This window comes from Rhinatrema bivittatum, chromosome 3, assembly GCF_901001135.1.
Source record: "Rhinatrema bivittatum chromosome 3, aRhiBiv1.1, whole genome shotgun sequence".
NCBI lineage: Eukaryota > Metazoa > Chordata > Amphibia > Gymnophiona > Rhinatrematidae > Rhinatrema > Rhinatrema bivittatum.
This window is the reverse complement of record NC_042617.1, coordinates 473808106-473826564: the sequence shown is the minus strand read 5'-3', so window position 1 is coordinate 473826564 and position 18459 is coordinate 473808106. Positions and strand designations below refer to the sequence as shown.

General features: G+C 45.7%; 1 protein-coding gene across 3 annotated transcripts in view; it reads left to right on the top strand.

The window, feature by feature from the left end:
- Positions 1-18459, top strand: part of LDAH (lipid droplet associated hydrolase) — a 440292-nt gene that overhangs the window by 278556 nt on the left and 143277 nt on the right. The gene's annotated exons all lie outside the window — the stretch shown is intronic.

Below are 18459 nucleotides of genomic sequence, written 5' to 3'. Positions count from 1 at the left end.
CTGGTTGCGGCCACCCGCGGCAGGCTCAACTCATGTCATGTCATGCTTGGCTCACTACCTCCGGTACACTCGCGGAAGTTGCCAGTCGCTGCCGCCGTGTTCCTCCTGGCTCCCTGTTCTTCACATGGTGGCTGGGATGCCGCCGACCAGCGTTCTGACCCTGGGCCTCCCTAGGCGCGCATGCGCGCCATCTGTCCTCCGTTTAAAGGGCCAATGGCGGGAACTTCAGGCTCGTCCTCGGCTGATGACATCACAGGCCCGGGATATTTAAGCTTTACCTCCAGCCACCACCAACCGACTTGGCAAGGAGTTCCTTGGTTCCTAATGGTGGCAGTTCCTTTTCTATGGACCTGTTGTTCCTGCTCTTCGGATCGCTGCGCTTCTCCACCCGGGTTCCTGTCTCAGTGCTTCCCTTTCCTTGGGGCCTGGCTCAGCGCTTCTTCACCTGGATTCTTTCTCAGCACTTCCCGCTCCTCAGGGCCTAGCTCAGTGCCTCTACATTTGAGCTCCTACCAGAGTGCCCTCTGCTCCTCGGGACTCTCATATCACTTCTACATTGGGGATCTTGCTCCAGTGCTTTTACTCATCAAGACCTAGCTCAGCGCTGAAACTTTTTACCGGACTGTGTCTTGGTGTCCCTGCTCCTCGGGGCACTCCCCAGCGCTTCTACTACAGAAGGTCTTGTCACCGCATAGCCGTGTTTCGAGCAGTACCTCTGCGCTGCTACTCTCCTGGCACCTGCTACAGCAGGTTCCCCGCTTTATTCCTTATTCAGCATACCATAGTTCAAGTCTCTGCATCTGCACGTTCTCAACTCAAGGCCATTCCCACGTGGTCCTTCTCTACAGAGCTGCATTGGCCTTGCACCCCTTGAGACCCTCTCTCCTTCCCCCTCTGAGAGTGCTCCTGTCTTGGACTGTACCAAACCTCTCTGACACTCTCTGCATCCAGTCGTCTACTCTCTCCGGGACCAGCCACACAGAGGTTCTCCTAAGTCCAGCCGGCCCCGGCACCCAAGGGCTCAACCTGCGGGGAACGAGGGCCGGTACTGGCGAAGTCCCAGCTTGCCTCTGTTCCCGGCCTCACCTCCCGACGGTGGGGACCTGTGGGGCCCAACCCTTCAGGTAGCGTTAACCCCACCTCGGGCCAAGGGTCCACAATTCCTAACAGCCAGATCTTACACCATTCCTCGAGCTCTACTAGATCCCTCCTCATGTTTGTAATACTTTCCTAGCGCTGTTGCAAATTGAAAAGCAATAGTAGTAAAGTCATACTAAAAAAAAGAACAAATATTTCAAAACAGCTGATGACTTTAAAATCCAATAATTTAAAAATAATTTAAAAAATTTCCAGACACCATAAAATATTCAAAAAGTCACAGTAGTTAAAACTAATAAGCCAAAAAAATCCTCTGCTTTCCATATGTGGGAACTTTTGATTCCCTAAGTTTGTGCTGAATTAGTGCACACACATACACACACCTGCTCTCTCACTTATACACACACTCAGTCACACAAGCTCTCTCTCACTTATACTCGCATCATTTTAATTACAAACACACACACACATTCTCTCTCTCACACACATTCTCAATTATAAACATGTACTCTCTCTCCCTTGTACACATATGCTCTCAATCACATATATATATATATATGCTCTCTCACTTTGAACACACATACTCTTAATCACACACATTCATCTCACATACAAACATACATCTCACATACACACATTCTCAATCATACACACATATGCTCTCAATCACGCACACATACATACTCAATCTCACACACACACATACATATGCCTCCTTTTACTTAAACACACACTCTCAATCCAAGGCACTCATATACTTTTAATCACACACATGCATGCACACACATACACATGCTCTCTCTCTCTCTTTCCTTTCTTTCCCCCTTCAGAAGCACAAGTGGCAGCAGCAGTCACTTCCTTCTCCAATTCCCATGGCCCATGAAAGAGGAAGACTCCCATCAGCCATGGGGACTGATGCTAATCTGCCTCCTGCTTCTTACTACTGGTTGTTCCTATTCTTTCTCCAGGTCTGCTGATTAATTGTCAATGCTGCTTCCACTTCTGATGGCAGGATGGCCTCGCCTACCCATGCATATGCACAGGACTACCACACATGACTTCCTCTTCCAGGCCATGCATGCAAGGAGAGGCCATGCCACTATTGCTGCCACCCCAAGTGCTTCCACCAGCTCTGCTGCCATGTTCTGTGCAGGCCATCAGCATTTTCAGTCCTGGGTGGAGGGGGAGTTCTCAGTGTCTTACTGGGGCGGAGGAGGGGGTGAGAGCAGCCGGGAGTTCGGGAAGTATGGTATCCTGCCAGTGGAGGATGGTGACACACCTGCCTGTCCTTAGAAACACATAAGTTGAGAACTGCTGTGGTAGAAGGTTGGGATTCAATGTACGGATCTGATGTTGGGGTGATTATTTCAAACTTTCTTGTAGTTCAGCATAGTTTGCACAGTGGTGAATTTGTACAATTTGCAGGCATCTGTTAACCTTTTTGGAAGCTTCATGTCGAAGGAGTTGCAGTAGCCCAAGCAAGAGATTATACAGGCTTGAATAACTCTTGCAAAGGAGGGGCCATCAAAGAAGGGATGGAGTTGACATAGTTTGAAGAAAGTCAGTTATGTTACTGATTGTATTTGGGTTTCGGTGGTGAGCGGAAATCTAGTATGAAACCTAAGCTCCGGACTTGGTGACTGAAAGGAAGTCTTGTTTCTTCCAGAGTCACTTCAGTGCTAATATGTCTCTAGTTGATTTTTTTTTTCTGATCCAAAGCACCTCTCTTTCTTTTTGAGGGTTTAATTTTAGGTGGTTGTGGCATAGCCAGTCTGAAATTTTTCATAAGCAATAAAATGTATAGGTGTACTTAGACCGGTGTGAGGTAAAAATAATATAGGTATGTCATCATTCCTACAGATGCTACTACCTCTGCTTTTGATTCTTTATCTTCTTCCTCTTCATTTTATGCACATTGTTCCTGCTAATCTGAGCAGGTGACCTCCAATGTCCTTCTATTTCCCTGGCACCACTTCAGTTATCACAATTTGTTCCACATGTGTCCCCATTTGCTGGACCTGTCAGTTCTGTGCGGTTCAAACAACAAGATGGCTGGAGCGTGACCAGGCATGTAGAAGGAAGTTTGAGGTCCCCCACCCAGGTTAGTAGGAATATCATTTCTGCATTGACTTCCGCTTTCATACTCATTCATTGTCATGTCCCTACAACTCTTATCTTCTGGACTTACTTCATTGTCACCTGGACTTCTGGATTCCTAACTTCTGGGAATGTTTTCAGCTTCTGTGCCATCTTTTCTCTCTGAGCTTTTTATTTCTGCTCCTGTTCTAATATGTCTAGTCCCTTAGGGCTTCCTGAATGTTAAGTTGCACAGGCTGGGGAGGTATCATTGCCCCAGTCTTGGGTTTTTTTTTTAGTTTATAGTATTGTTTAGAATACTAGTGGCAGAGCAAACTAAGGACCTCATGTAGTAAGCATTTTTTTCCATTGACACAGAATGGGAGAAAAGTAAATCATGCCCTAAGGTATCTGTATGAGAACAAGATTCAGCTGTTCAATCTGACCCTGGTATTGTAAGATTTTATCCCATAACAGAGGCCAGCACTGAAACAGCTGGTCTATCTCTTCTCGCACAGTCTGTAGCATGTCTGAAGCTGGATTTAGGAAGCGTTGTTCAGGAGATGCCAACTATGAATACCAATTAGTTTTAGCACTCTATGAATGACTAGTAGCCTAGTGCCTTTTAGAGAGTAATTTCATAGTATTGCACATAAGTTAGCTGGCAAATATGTGCTTAAGTTACTCCAATTTTCAAAATGAACGTACATCTATAAGTCTCATTTTAAAATTATCCCAGCAAAACTGTGCAAATAATTACTTACGCTACTTGGTGTGTGTAGTTTTACTGAGAGAATTTAAATGCATATTTTTTTAAATCAAAAAGTATGTGTCCAGACGCCAATCTATGGAATGCCTCTTCCCTGTGCACCTAAAAGTATTCACATACAGTGTGTATATTGTAATTTTGTAAAGGGCCATTTCTGTGAGTAAAGCACTATTTTACCTGCAGAAGTAATTTTGAAAATTACTGTCAGAATATGTCCTGTCATTATCAAATGATATGTTAGCAAGAGGCGTATCTGAAGAGACTGGATGAAGGCTGAGCCAGTAAAGCCAGGCCTAGCTTGGGAGGCATCATGGCAGACAGATGTAACACTGGCACAGTCTCAGGAGCAGGACCGCTGGAGCAGGACTGCATTGGTAGGGGTAGTGCAGGAACATAGCCAGACGAGCAGAGGTTTCGGAGCATATATTCCAGGAGTCTGTTCTACTAGCAAGTGTGTATCTCAGTTGCTCTCCTTATGTACTCTCACCAATCAGGGCACACACTGTGCTGAACCAATGAAACCTTCCGAGGGCGTGCCTAATTACCTGGCAACCAGAAGATAAATACCTCCTGGCTTTTCCCTGACTGTATCTCCCATGGCTCCTTTACTGCTCCCCAGCCTCTGCTTTCTGGGGTTGCCATCAATTCTCACAGTTACCCTCCTTAACGAATTCCCCAAGACCACTTGTAACATGTTATAATGCCAGCTTTATTTGTGCAAAAGACTTCTCAGTTTCTGTTAGTGAATGCATTGCATGTCTAGAGTAATGAGGGCACATAGCAATCTTATACGTTAAAATCCTCTGCCTAGAGTGTGGCAACTGTCAAAAAAGCTAATAGGATGTTAGTGATTGTTCTGAAAGGAATAAAGAAACAAACTGAGAATATCATAATGCTTCTTTATTCTTGATGTGTGCAGTTCTGGTCACCCATCTCAAAGAAGATAAAGTGGAACCAGAAAAAGTACAGGGAAGAGCAAAAAAAAAAAATTATAAAGGGGATGGTACAGCTCCCTTATAAAGAAAGGCTTGAAAAAGAGACAAGTGAGAGGGAATATGATAGCGGTTTATAAAATGATGAGTGGAGTAGAATATTTATTTATATTTATTTATTTATTTGAAGTTTTTTTTATACCAACGTTCGTTAGCACATCGGTTTACTTGGAAAAATTGGAAAAATACATTTTAAACATTTAAAGGGACAGATAGTAAAATAAACAGCTATTCATCAAAAACGGAACTTCTACTCATCACTCCAGAAAACAGCTCCATCACATACACTCATACTACCGTACCAAGCACTACCCAAGTGAGAGATCTAGGAGTTCAAATTGACAATCACCTAAATCTGAAAGCTAACATCAACAAAACCACCAGAGACTGCTTTTACAAGCTCCAAGTGCTGAAAAGAATACGACCTCTCTTCCACACACATGACTTCAGAACGATCCTACAATCAATCATTTTCGCAAAGCTGGACTATTGCAACACCATCATGCTTGGTCTCCCTTCATCACACACCAAACCATTACAAATGGTACAAAATGCCTCCGCCCGTATACTCACCAACACCAGGAGAAGAGAACACATAACACCTATCTTGATGGACCTCCATTGGCTGCCCATCCACTTCAGAATAATCTACAAGGCCATTCTCACCATTTTCAAAAACATCCATCAATTAGCCCCAATCGATCTCCATATTCCCCTCCGATTACACCATTCCACAAGACCGACAAGAGATGCTTACAAAGGATCACTTCAAGTACCTCCAGCCAAGACTACCAGACACATCACGCTTAGAGATCGGGCATTCTCCACAGCCGGTCCAACATTATGGAACTCCATTCCCCCGGATCTTAGAATGGAACCCAACATCTCAACATTCAAGATAAGACTCAAAACGTGGCTGTTCATGCAGGCCTTTCCTAACTCCAACCCCATCTAATCTCCCTTCACACAACAAGCTCCGCTAGTATTAGCGTTAATAGCCACCTTTCAAAATGTTATTTATACTTATATTTTACTATCTAATCTTCATTTCCCTTCTCATTCCAAGTTATTGTTTTCCCTTGTTTTATGTAACTGCTTTTCTGCACTTTTGTTAAATGGTAAAGTTTCACCCCTGTTTCTTGTGAACCAGCATGATGGGACTACCGTCTTGAATGTTGGTATATAAAAAACTTAAATAAATAAATAAATAAATAAATAAATTTACCATTTCAAGGGCTGTTCAGCTTGGAGAAGAGATGGCTGAGGGGGGATATGATAGAGGTCTTTAAGATCATGAGGGATCTTGAATGAGTAGATGTGAATCGGTTATTTACATTTTCGAATAATAGAAGGACTAGGGGGCATTCCATGAAGTTAGCAAGTAGCAGATTTAAGACTAATCGAAGAAACTTCTTTTTTACTCAACACACAATAAAGCTCTGAAATTTGTTGCCAGAGGATGTGGTTAGTGCAGTTAGTGTAGCTGGGTTTAAAAAAGGATTGGATAAGTTCTTGGAGGAGAAGTCCATTACCTGCTATTAATTAAGTTGACTTAGAAAATAGCCACGGCTATTACTAGCAACAGTAACATGGGATAGACTGTTTTGGGGTACTTGCCAGGTTCTTATGGCCTGGATTGGCCACTGTTGGAAACAGGATGCTGGGCTTGATGGACCCTTGGTCTGACCCAGCGTGGCAATTTCTTATGTTCTTAAGTAATACAAGGACTTCGGGACACTCAATGAAAGTAACTGATAGATTTAAAACAAATGAAATAAAGTAATATTTCACTCAGTTCACTATCACGCTGTGAAATTTGTTGCCAAAGGATGAGGTAAAGGTATTTAGCATAGCTGGATTTTATTATGATTTTGTCTGCTGAGCAGCCTCATCGTACCCTGATCCAGCCTGCTATGTCACCTCTCAACCAGCAGACGCCTCCAGTGAGTTCTGTTCCAAGCTACCCAAGCCATCTACTCACTGGCCACCTGACTCAGCATGCGGTACACCTCCTCTCCACCAGGGGTCCTCAACGAGCCTCGTCTCCAGCCTTGCCAAGCTCCACCTTGCTGCATGCACCACATCCAGTCTCCAGCCCCATTTAACCCTACCTTACCAGAACCTAGATGCCATTTAATGGAGTCACTCTTTGCTCTCTGACCAATCTTCTACTTTGTTCTATGCCTTGTGACCTGTAAGCCTTCTTGCTCCTAATACCTTGCTCTGTTGCCTATTCAGGCCTTACTCTGCCTTGTGGCCCATCTAAGCCTTTCTCACAGGACAAGCAGGATGGTAGTCCTCACATATGGGTGACATCATCAGGATGGAGCCCAATCACGGAAAACTTCTATCAAAGTTTCCAGAACTTTGACTGGCCCCTACTGAGCATGCCCAGCATGGCACTAACCCTGCAGCCAGCAGGGGTCCCCCTTCAGTCTTCTTTTTTCCACGCTGCAGTAGCCTCGCGGTTTAGGAGCTCTGTGGAGATTCCTGACAGGAATTTTCCTCACAGAATTAACTAACGTTAAATTGCCCCACAGGGGTCCCTCCTCTCTTCTCTGTAGCCGCGGTACTCCGGTAAGTTTTTTGACAGTTTTCTGTCGATTACCGTCGAGTTTGGCCCTTGCGGCCTACTGGCCGTCGTCCATTCCGCGGCTCGATTTTTTCTATGGCCATGGCGTCTGGGTTCTGCCGGTGCCCGAACTGTACTCGCACCATGTCTATCACAGACCCTCATGGCATCTGTGCAATGTGTTTAGTCCGGGAGCACGATGTCCTGACTTGCACCAAATGTGCCCTCATGACACCAAAAGGTCACAAGGCAAGGATGGAGAAGATGGGACTCCTCTTCCATGCTCACATCCCGATGCCATCCATCGCATCGACGTCATCGAAACCGGCACCGTCGACGTTGCACCAGCATCGACCACTGTCCGGTGATCGTCCGCCATCGACGTCTTCACAGCCATCGGCGCCTATTACTCCCCCTCAGGATCGAGGGGATCGAAGGGAGAAACATTGCCATCGGCATCGTAAGACTCGGACCGTCGAGGGAGCGAAATCATCAACCTCACCACCGTCCAAGCCACCGTCGAAGAAGCCCTGTCCAGGAAAGGCATCGACCATTCCTGCGATCTGGTCATCGAGGCCACCCTCACCCGATCGGGGTTTGGGAGCCGCGATTCCGCCTGTAAAGGTGGTCCCTCCGGCTATGCCTCTGCCTCCCTCTTCTGTTCCGGAGCCGGGGATGCTTGCTCCAGGTCTCCGAGAAGAACTGGACCGGCTGGTCCAGGAGGCCATTGTCAAGGCAATGCAACGACTCCAGGTCCCTTTGGCACCGGCACCGACACCGGCACTGATTGTGGAACCGGTCATCGACCCGATTCCAGCAGTGCTGGTACCACTGCTATCGCGGATGGAGGCACTCATAACTGCCCTTCCACCGGTGATTCCCGGGTCTCCGATGGCTCCGGTGTGCTCCTCGTTGACAGCTTCATCTGGAGGAGAAACACCGTTCCGCATCCCTCCGGGAGTTTTGTCACAGCCATCGATGCCAATTCGTCCCTCACCACGATCCATTCATCGGGGGCGATACGTACGTCGGCGCCATCAATGCCTTCGATACCGGCACCGATGCCCTCCAGGCCATCCTCGGTGCCCCCGGCGATTCCTTCGATTTTCTCGGAGCCTCGGCCGGGGCCTTCGGGTATCCAACCCCCTTCTCGTCCTACAGGTCAGTCTGCTGATCCTTATGACACCTGGGGTGATGATACTTCTTCAGATACCAATGACTTACCTTCACCTCCCTCTCCTACTGAAAGTAGAAAGCGTTCTCCTCCAGAGGACTTTTCTGTCATTAATTTTGTGAAGGAAATTTCTGAGTTGGTCCCTTTTTCAGCTTCAGACTGAGCAGGATGATAGGCACCAGATGATGGAGTTGCTCCAGTTCCTGGATGCCCCTAAAGTGATCACTTCCATTCCCATTCATAAAGTTCTTCTTGACCTCCTCAAAAAAAACTGGGAAAACCCTGGATCCATTGCCCCAGTCCATAGAAAAGCTGACACTACCTATTTAGTGCAGTCAGCGCCAGCTTTCAAAAATCTCAGCTCGACCACCACTCAGTTGTGGTAGAATTGGCTCAAAAGAAAGCAAAAAGGACGAAGCCTCACTCATCTACCCCTCCTGTTAAGGAACACAAGTTCCTAGACAATATTGGTCGACAAGTGTTCCAAGGGGCCATGCTCATCTCCAGAATTGCTGCTTACCAGCTGTATATGACCCAATACAATAGGGTCATCTTCAAACAGATACAGGACTTCTCTGAAACCCTGCCTGAACAATTCCAAGACCAACTTCAAATCCTTATCAACAAGGGGTTTGAAGCAGGAAAGCAGGAGATAAGAACAGCTTACGATATCTTCGACACCTCTACTAGAGTGTCTGCAGATGCTATTTTGGCAAGACGATGGGCCTGGCTCAAATCTTCTGACCTTCGCCCAGAAGTACAAGACAGGCTATCTGACCTACCATGTGTAGGAGGCAAGCTGTTCGGTGAGCAGATCCAGCAAATAGTGGCTGAATTAAAGGACCATCATGAGACCCTTAAACAGCTCTCATCGATTCCTTCCGACTTCCCCTTAAGACAGCCCTTCAGGAAGGACTCTAAGAAGTCATTCTTCCGTCCAAGGAAGTACTGTCCTCCACCAGCAAGGTCTCGAACTACGAGACCTTATCAAAAGCCTCAGCCTCGCCAGGCCCGAAAGCAAAAGCCACAAGCAGCTCCCTCCCCAGCCGGGGCCTGCTTCCGGTTTTTGAATTTCACTTGGAGAGCAGCAGTCTGATTCCTCTGCCAAGCATACCAGTGGGAGGTCGATTGTGCCACTTTCACAACATGTGGCAATCAATCATAACCAACCAATGGGTGCTAGCAATCATTGCTCAGGGTTACCACCTAAACTTTCTTACTCTTCCACGGGACTCCACCGGACTCATCACCTCTGCAGGCATGGAGAGTATCCGACTATTCTGTCCTTCTGGAACAGGAGGTTTCCCTTCTTCTCCATATTAGGTGCTACAACCCAAGAAAGAGATCTAGGTGTCATAGTGGATAACACATTGAAATCGTCGGTGCACTGTGCTGCGGCAGTCAAAAAAGCAAACAGAATGTAGGGAATTATTAGAAAAGGAATGGTGAATAAAACGGAAAATGTCATAATGCCTTTCTACCTCGACAACGAGCGCTAACACTCGTGGCCCTCCCTCACCAGTTGCAGTCTAAACATACAGCAACAGCTCGCCAATTCCTCGTCCTGCTAGGGCACATGGCGTCCTCTGTCCATGTTACTCCAATGGCCCGCCTGGCCATGAGACTCATGCATTGGACTCTGAGGTCACAATGGATTCAAGCTGTTCAGCCTCTGTCGACCATTGTCCACATCACCAACTCACTCTGTCTGTCTCTCGCCTGGTGGAAAGATCAGATCAATCTCCTCCAGAGACTGCCTTTTCAAGTGCCAGATCCTCAACTCATTCTCACCACCGACGCTTCCAACCTCGGGTGGGGAGCCCACGTGGACAATCTACAGACACAAGGATCTTGGTCTCCACAGGAAGCCAAACATCAAATAAACTTCCTAGAACTTCGAGCAATGCGATATGCTCTCAGGGCTTTTCAGGAACGCCTATCAAATCACGTTATCCTGATTCAGACGGACAACCAGGTGGCCATGTGGTACATCAACAAGCAGGGAGGCACAGGCTCCTTCCTCCTGTGTCAGGAAACTGTGCAGATTTGGGTGGAAGCACTTTCCCATTCGATGTACCTCAGGGCCACTTACTTGCCGGGAGTGGACAATGTCTTGGCAGACAAACTGAGTCGCGTCTTCCAGCCACACGAGTGGTCTCTCAACCCCTCGGTAGCAACCTCCATCTTTCGCCAATGGGGATACCCCCAGACAGACCTCTTTGCGTCCCCTCAGAACCACAAAGTGGACAATTACTGCTCCCTCATTCGGAGCGAGCGCTCTCAGCCCAGAGATGCATTCTCCCTCTCGTGGACAACCGGTCTGCTCTATGCATTATGGTGCCTGTCTGAAAATTACCCTGATTAAACTATTGTACATAACCTAATACAGTAATATATGCATGATGCAATTTAACTAATACAAACATATTGATATATTGTAATATACAGTATATAACTATACACCAACAATGTGTACCAAAATTGCTAACATTTGGTTAACATTAGAAGACTGGGATTTTGTAGCCTTTGAAGGTTATATTTTGAACATCTTTTGATTTATGTTACTTCAATATAAGGTATCCCAATCTACAAAACAGATACCTCCTCCAGTTCTACATTTATGTTAAGTAACTTATGCTGTAAATAATGTTGGTTCAAAGTTGTATATTAAATTGCTTTTTAACGAAATATTTAAGAAGGTTTTAAACCATTTTATGTTTTATAACAAAGATTGTTGAATAGCATACAGTACCCACATCATATAAATAATAACAAATAGATTCATAAACTGGCAATTTTTAAGTGTAAGTATTTAAATCATTTTCAGACTTTCCCTAAATAATGCTTGTATAACTATAGTTAAAGTTAGTATGTATTTATTACATCAATATGTAATTCTAATCCAACTAAAGGGGAAAAGCTGTCAAACTTTCAAAGTATTGAACGTTTATCAACTAAAGCTGAAAGATGTCAACATCTCATTAAATAATTACCCTAAACTCTGTTTCCAAATAACACTTATAAACCAGCTACACATTTAAATAGCTGTAGCTTAGGGCTTTTTTCTGTCATCAACATGGTTGTATCCAAAAATATGTAAAAAGAAAGCCAAACTTTTCAGACATAAACATAAGCATTATTCTTTGAAGTCCAAAAATATGAAACTATTTCCTAAGGATTCTTGGTTTAAACGCTCATAAAGTTATCTGGGTAGTTTAGCTGATTTTCTGCTATACCTAGATAAGTAAACCAGATAACTTTAGGACTGCTTATGCTACCAGTGTTTCTGTCAAAACAATGCTGGAATTACAATATGAACATGCTGCAATCTTGGAGCTAGATCAGACTTTCCTAAGGTGGGATGGGATGGGATGGAGAGGAAGGGTGAATAATTTTACATTTTGAACATTTTTCCTAAATTTGGATCAGGGGAAAGCTGACGCTGACCCGTCAGATTTTTATTTTAAAATTATACTTAGATTTGAGGGGTGGGGTGAGACATGGCCCAGCAGGGCAGATTTTTAACATTTTGACAGCGGGTTAGGGAATCAGGCTACAAACCCACATAGACCTTTTTTTTATTTTTTTATTATATGACCACATAATCAGCTATATTCTTTTCAATATAGCTGGTTAAGCTTACCCAGCCACACACAGCCGGATAACTTTTAATCTAAATCGCTATATTCAAACATAGCTGATTAAGTTTAAATGTTATCCAGATAATTTGTAATCATGGATATTCAGCAGGCTATTTATCCTGCTGAATATCCTGGAAAACCTATCTGGCTAACTTTAGCTAGATAAGTTACCCATGGTAGGGGGGTTTTGAATATTGGCTACATTGTAACAAATAGATATTTTAAAATTAATGCATTCTGGAATAAGGCAGAACAAAACACTGAGAAAAATTTGTAAAACACAAATGCTCAAGGTAGCACAAGTTAATCCATTCAGCAGGAATAGGGTGCATAGTTTGACCCACAGATGACAAAATCGGTGTTCAAAATTAAATTATTATCAGAGGACAAGCAGGATTGTAATCCTCACACATGGGTGACATCATCGGATAGAGCCCGATCCAGAACTTTGATCTCAAATATTCTAGAACTTTCAAACATGCCTACTGAGCATGTGCAGCTGTAGTTATCACCCTGCCCCCTAGGCAGAGTCCTTCAGTCTCTTTTTTTTTTCTGCGGAGCTGTGTGGTCACGGGAGCCTGTGTAACAGTATTCAACTTTGCTCTCTCCTCACAGTTTTTGTAATTGATTTTTTCTAATATTGCAGCTCTTTTTCTTTCCCTAAGTTTATGCTAGTTTTATTTTTTTTTTCCTCTTCTTTCCTCTGACACCCACATGGCTGACCTTAGTCACTATGCAGCCTGGCAGAGTCTTGTACATTCCCTTATTAAATAAATACTGCACTTGCAGTTTAGTAATTGTGTCCTCTCCTTGCTCTGTCTGTTTTTGTACCTTTGTCAGGTGCTGGCAGGACTGACAGACTGCAATCCATGGGTATCCGTGTAGGCTGCTGAGCCAGAGGACTTGCCTGAGTTCTACTTGGGCAGGAATTCCATGTCATTTCAATGATTGATCGGAATCTATAGACGATCAGACAGTGAAGAGTTCGAGGACCACACCATTCCTGTGGGGGGAGAGCTCATCTTCCTCACATTCAAAGGAACTAGTCTCCATGGGCAGGAGCCCTGAAAGACGTAGCCGCCTCTCCTGCTTGCCTGTGATGGCAATGCAGTCTCCTTGTGAGAGAGGGTGAGCAGGAGCCTAGGCAAACGGCATTGCTGCTACACCTTCGGTGTCATGCCCAGTAACTGTTGCTTGTGCTCACCCTTGCCAGTGCACTTGGACGCAGGACCCCCTGCTTCTCTTTGGTTATGGTGGCTTGCAAGCTATACTTCCTCAGTTTCAGGATAACCCTGTCTGCGGACAGGGGAATCCTGGCTCATGCAAAGATTGTTCCATTTACTGGACTGTGTGCTTCCTTGGGGGAAGTATATTAATACCTCAGCCATGATTACATACCTAAGCCAGATTGGTGGACAGTCTGTTCCGAAATTACACTGCCCTACCCTGGTACCCTTAGGGGTAGATTTTAAAAGGCTGCGCGCGCTACCCGGCGCGAGCACCTGTACACCCGATTTTATAACTTGCGCGGAGCGGCCTTGGAAGGAACTTCCTTTCCCCCTAACCTGACATTCCCCCCCCCCCCCCCTTTCCCAGCCCTACTCTATCCCCCCCAAAATTTTCATTTTACCTTTTGCGCCTGCCTCTGGGCAGGCACAAGTTGCACGCACCAGGTGATTGCCGGCACACGATCTTTGACACAGCCGCTGACCCCGCCCCTGGACTGCCCCCTCCCCTTTTTGCAAGCCCCAGGACTTATGCGCGCTGCCGGTCCTTTTGAAAATCCAGCCCTTAGGGTTTCCAGGCCGGTGAAGAAATCCTCTTCTACAGGGGTTTGCACTTGTGGCACCACTGCTTTCTGTCTCTTGGTAGAGTGTTTCTGGATTTCTTCCCTGAGGGATTCGCTCTCAGTTTCATCTGTTCCAAGCAGGCTGAGGGCTCTATCTTGGGGAGGTAACTCCTTACTGGAATCAGCAGTTAGCTATTTGCTTGGGATTGACATATACAACCTAGAGACTTGTTCTTACCCCTGCAGTCCAGCGGACTGCCTCCTTGTGTTCTTTGCTCCTTCTGACTTCCAGCTGGAATGTCAAGGGGAAGGGAAGAGAAAGCTAGGGACATTCGTGATATATCTTAGTGTATACCTGCAGGGAACGATACACCACATTTTCCCCATTTTCCCCAAGTTATGGCCAGTGCTGCCTTAAGCGTTTTTCACTTCATTGGGTTGTCCAAAGTGTCTTCCTACTCACCTGAACTATCCTGTAGACGGGATGGGTAGCCCTTACCTTGACAGGGTGTACTGTGGATGAGCTTCAGGGGTTTGGGCTAGCAATCCCATTCAGGGATTGCCTTTCATCCCCATCTTGATGCTATCCTGCATATTCAGCTATGTCTGGTTCTTTGGCACGTAGGGTCTATTACAGACCCTGTCATTGTTGCTGATTATTCTTCCACGCATTGCCAAACATGGGGCACATTTCTGCAGATGCATTCTGTCCTTCAGATGCCAATGGACGCAGTTTCTTTCTGGGAAGCTCTTGGGCCCCAGTTGGTGGTTCAGTTATCTTGTAACACCAAAGGAAAATATGTGGTCTATGTCCAAGAGTTCTTCTCTTGTTTGCATCTCTAGACATTTTCTTGTATTCAGAAGGTTGTAGACCTACTGCCATTGTCAGAGTTTACTGATCCAAATCCCTGCTTGTAATGTTTTCTGTGATGCGGAGTATGTTTCTTGCTGGCATTCGCATCACTTCCCTAACTTAGGTGCCTCTGTTAAGCACTGGGGTTTTGTATCTCAGTCTTTTCTATGGTTTTCTCTTGGTAGACCTCAAACTCTTTTCCTGCCTAGATCCCTTTGTGGGTCGGCTGCCTCACAGGCAAAAGAGAGGGAGAGAGGTGGTGCTTTTAGCACTGTGCAGTTTCCCGCTTTGTCCTGCTTGGACAGCCTATAGCTTGGAAATCACCCATGTGTGAGGACTACCATTCTGCTTGACCCTGGAGACAGTAGAGTTGCTTACCTGTAACAGGTGTTCTCCAAAGACAGCAGGGATGTTAGTCCTCATGAAACCCACCCGCCTCCCATGGGAGTTGGTTTTTCCATGTATGAGCCATATCATGGACTGAGGAACTCTGCCTAGGGGGCATGTGATAACTTTAGGTACACATGCTCAGTAGGGCATATTTGAAAATTTTAAAATCTTTGAGATCAAAGTTCCAGACTGGACTCCATCCGATGATATTACCCATGTGTGAGGACTAACAATCCTGATGTCCTCGGAGAACACCTGTTACAGTTAAGCAACTCTGCTTTAATGAATCCTTCACAGATCAAACTATGCCTCTTTTAAATGAGGCAGTTAGAATGAGAATAGTAATAATGAGCCAATGAAAGAATGAAGGCAAAACAGGTCTGGCAGACCCCACTATGCAAGCTGTGTACTTACACAGGGCAGAGACTCAGAAGGGGCAGCAGCCTGTCCCACAGAAATGCAAGAATAAGAAAAGAACCCACTGGCTCCCTATGGCCACAGGAGAAAGGCCCAGTGGCCACCAGTGGAGCCCAACCCACTAGTGGCCGAAGAAGGAGAGGCCCAGTAGTCACTGGCAGGGGATGAAGTGGAGCTCAATCTGCCAACAGCCAGAAAAGAAGTCCAGTGGCCACCAGTAAAGCCTAACCTGCCAGCAGCAGAAATGGAGATGCCCAGCAGCCGCTGGCAGAGCCCAACTCACTGGCAGCGGAAGAAGTGAAGATGCACAGCAGCCACTGTTGGAACCCAACCTGCTGGTGGCTGAAGATGAGAGAGAACTTTCTGGCCAGCAGCAAGCCCCAACATACTGATGGCTGAAGATAAGGAGAGGTCTCACTGTCCACTGGCAGATCCCTGTCCACTAGCAGATCCTAGTCCACTGACGGGCAAATAAAATGAAAGGTCCCAGCTGCCTGTGAAGCTCATCCTGCTCACATCCAAAAATGAAAGGGGGAAACTGAGCCTTATTGACAACATGTATGAATGAAGTAGAGGGAGAGACCATGGGTATATAGGTGTGTGTGTGTGTGTGTGTGTGTGTATGTGTGTGTGTGTGAGAGAGACTATATGAGAGAGCATGTATGTGAGAGCATGTTTGCATGAAAGAGCATGTGTGTGTGTGAGAGTATGGCTGCATGTATGTGTGTGTGTGAGAAAAAGAGAATGAACGTGTGTGTGATAGAGCATGTGAATATGAGAGAAGAGGACAAAGTCCCCCACTTTTACCTTCCATTAATCTAGGACAATCTCAGGAGGACTGGAAATCAAATGTTCCCAGATATAGAAATGGGGATTTTTTAAAATTCTTATTAGTTTTAATTATTGGGTGGTGTTTGATATGTATGCTAGTTTAAAATATTGTATTGATGATGTGGACATTTTTAAACAGTTTTTTATGAGTTATTAATTATTGGATGTTATTCTATTCAGCGGCTGTTTTGAAATATTTATTCTTTTCATTAGTATGGCTTTAGTATAATGATGATTTATATTTCTTGATTTTATTATTTGATGTTTTATGAGGAAAGGAGATATTTCTGTTTTTTCCATTGTTGCGCTGCATACAAGGTCTGGCTTGTTGCGGTTTCCAGTTCACTTTTTGCCTGCACCCTTCTATTTATACTTTATAGGCTCTTTATTCTCTATTTGGTGAGGGTCTGTTTGTGTTCTGCATGTGGCCTTGAAAGCACTTCAGCTTCTGCAAAATGCAGCTTCAAGGCTGATCTCAGGTATGCACTTAAGTGAATATATTTCCTCAGTTCTCTTTAACTTGCACTGGCTTTCAATCCAGTGGAGAATAAAGTATAAAATCTCTGTAATGGTTCATGACCTGCTTCAACTGAATTCTTTCCATGGGCTAATTTCCTGTTGAAGTTCTAGACTCCCACCCGTAATTTGAGGTCATAGAATAGAGAGCTGCTTGAGGTACCATCACACAAATTGGCGTAGTTTCTCAAGAAAAAAGACTGAACTTTCTCCATTGCAGTTCTACAGTTCTGGAGCTCCTTACCGGCAGAACTGAGGATCGAGATGAGTACTACGACCTTCAGAGCTGGGCTTAAGACCTATTCGTTTAGTTTGACCTATGCATGATCACACTGTTTTAATGATTAATTTAAAGCTGATATGATTAGCTGTTTCCTTTAAAGTGGTTTTATTTAATTTATTTTGTCCTTTTACTATAGTAATTGTGTATGTTTTATTGTAAATCGTCTAGAGTCTTGTACAACTTGGCGATTAATAAATTTTAATAAACTGTAAACTGTGTGTCCGAGATAAGGTATTCTGCTATCTTGTAGTTTCTGTGTAGGCATCTATAGCAATCTGGTGTTACAGTTTTGGCTGCAGTGCAACCGCCTCACCACCAGAGGTCCCTCTAGTGCTGGCTCCCCTGACAGGCCCAGGCCATCTCCCCTGTCCACTCTTTGTTCTGGGTTGGCCCTTATAACCCTGCCTGACAGTTCCCTCGGGGCTTCGGCATCGAGCTCACCTGGGCTCCCTGCTCTAGCCCTGCACGGCCTTCGGGCCTTTCCTTGCCTTGCGCGGCCTTCGGGCCTTCTTCCTCGCTTTTCTTACCTGGCCTACGGGCCTTCTGACCTGCCTGCTCTGCTTACGGTGTGTGGCCTACGGGCCTTCTGTGTATGTGTGGCCTACGGGCCTTCTGACCTGCTTGCCCTGACTACGGTGTGTGGCCTACGGGCCTTCTGTGTATGTGTGGCCTACGGGCCTTCTGACCTGCCTGCTCTGCTTACGGTGTGTGGCCTACGGGCCTTCTGTGTGTATGTGTGTGGCCTACGGGCCTTCTGACCTGCCTTGCCCCGCTTATGGTGTGTGGCCTACGGGCCTTCTGTGTGTGTGTGGCCTACGGGCCTTCTGACCTGCCTTGCCCCGCTATTGGTGTGTGGCCTACGGGCCTTCTGTGTGTTTGTGTGTGGCCTACGGGCCTTCTGACCTGCCTTGCCCTGCTTACTGTGCCCTGACCCAGCCTGGACCCAGACACTGCTGACTGCCGCCTGCCCTGACCCAGCCTGTACTTAGACACTGCTACTGCTGCCTGCCCTGACCCAGCCTGGAACCTGACACTGTTTCTAGCTTCCTGTCTCTCTC